Source organism: Brassica oleracea, chromosome C9 (genome assembly GCF_000695525.1).
Source record: "Brassica oleracea var. oleracea cultivar TO1000 chromosome C9, BOL, whole genome shotgun sequence".
In the NCBI taxonomy this organism is placed as follows: domain Eukaryota; kingdom Viridiplantae; phylum Streptophyta; class Magnoliopsida; order Brassicales; family Brassicaceae; genus Brassica; species Brassica oleracea.
Genome location: NC_027756.1, coordinates 25,827,354 through 25,829,131, shown reverse-complemented (window position 1 = coordinate 25,829,131; position 1,778 = coordinate 25,827,354). Strand labels below are relative to the sequence as shown.

Sequence of the window (1,778 nt, the reverse complement as noted above, 5' to 3'; positions counted from 1 at the left end):
GCTTTCTTGGAGAAGTTCTTCTCTACTTCAAGAACTGCTAAGCTGAGAAATGAGATCTCCAGCTTTCAACAGAAAGGCTTGGAAGGATTCAGTGAAGCCTAGGAGAGATTCAAAGGCTACCAAGCTCCATGCCCTCATCATGGATCTCTAAGGAAAGCCTGCTGAGCACATTCTACAGAGGAGCTCTTCCTTAGTACAGAGCCAGATTGGATACAACTAGCAATGGGTTCTTCTTGGGAAGAACAGAGGAGGATGCAGAACAGTTGGTAGACAACATGGTCAAGAGTGATGCAGTCTACAGTGGAGACCACGACAGAGGCAGTCGAACAGATGACAAGCAGACGAGGAAGGAGTTAAAGGCTCTCCAGGATAAGATTGATATTCTCATTGCTGATAAGGCCACCCAGGAGCAGCTGCACTTTGTTGGTAACCCAAACAAAGAAGCCACACCTGTTGTCAAGGAAGTTGATGGTTTGGAAGGGCAAGAAGAGCTGTGCTTCATCAACAACAATGGTAGCTGGTACAAGAAAGAGCCAAACTTTCAGTACAACAACTACCAACATAAATCCTATTCCAACAACCAACAGAGTGGTTATCAGCCTCGGAACAACCAGCAAGGCAGCTATCAGCCTCAACAAAACCCTCCTCCTGGATTCAACACCAAAGGACAACAACTTGCCCAACAACAACCTACTACTTCTACCTCCACTCCTCAAGTCAGCAGCACTGATGCCCTACTAAAACAAATCTTGGAGTCTCAGACAAGAAGTGAGAAGCATGTTGGCTAAGAGTTGAAGAACCTTCACTCAAAGATTGATGGAAGCTACAATGAGCTCAACAACAAGTTCAGAACTTTGGAGTACCAGTTTGCTGCCATGAACACTCACTTGATGCCTTTATCTGTTGCTAAGAAGCTTGGTTTCACTCAGTATAAAAAGTGTAGACTGTCTCTGGTATTGGCTGATCGTTCAGTGAAGTATCCTGTGGGTATCTTGGAGGACCTCCCCGTTTTGGTTGGAAAATATGAGATCCCTACAGACTTTGTGGTGCTTGAGATGGGTGAGGAAGCTGCAGATCCTTTAATCCTTGGAAAGCCTTTCTTAGCTACAACAGGAGCAATTGTTAATGTGAAAGAGGGCAAGATTGATCTCCATTTGGGTAAAGGGCATGTTCTTCACTTTGACATCAAGGAGGTAATGAAGAAACCAACAGTTCAAGGGCAAGTTTTCTACATTGAAGAGATGGATGCCCTTGCTGATGAGCTCCTTGAAGAATTGTCACTAGAAGACCCTCTACAGCATGCTCTGACGATAGAGAGGCCAACTAAAGTGATTCAGAACCTGGAGAGTGCTGCCTATGGGATGATGTTGGATTCACACAGAGGATTTGGTAGTAAGGATCAGTATGAGGAGCTGCCTCAAATTGTCCATCAGGAAGCCTCGGTCATTCAACAAGGGGACACCCAGCAAAACGACTGGAGCGAACTTAAGGCGCCTAAGGTGGAGCTTAAACCTCTCCCCAATGGTGTAAGGTATGCATTTCTTGGTCCTAATGGAACTTATCCAGTCATTGTGAGTAATGAACTTACTGAAACTGAGCTATCTGAACTTTTGAAAACACTTAAAAGATTTAGAAAAGCAATAGGTTACTCACTTGATGACATCAAGGGAATATCACCCTCCTTGTGTATGCATAGGATACATCTTGAGGATGAATCAATGACTTCTATCGAGCATCAAAGAAGGTTAAATCCTAACCTGAAGGATGTTGTAAAGAAA

At 44.2% G+C, this 1,778-nt stretch overlaps 1 pseudogene; it reads left to right on the top strand.

The window, feature by feature from the left end:
• The first annotated feature begins 275 nt into the window (after window positions 1–275).
• Window positions 276–1,778, top strand: part of LOC106314651 — a 3,172-nt pseudogene continuing 1,669 nt past the window's right edge.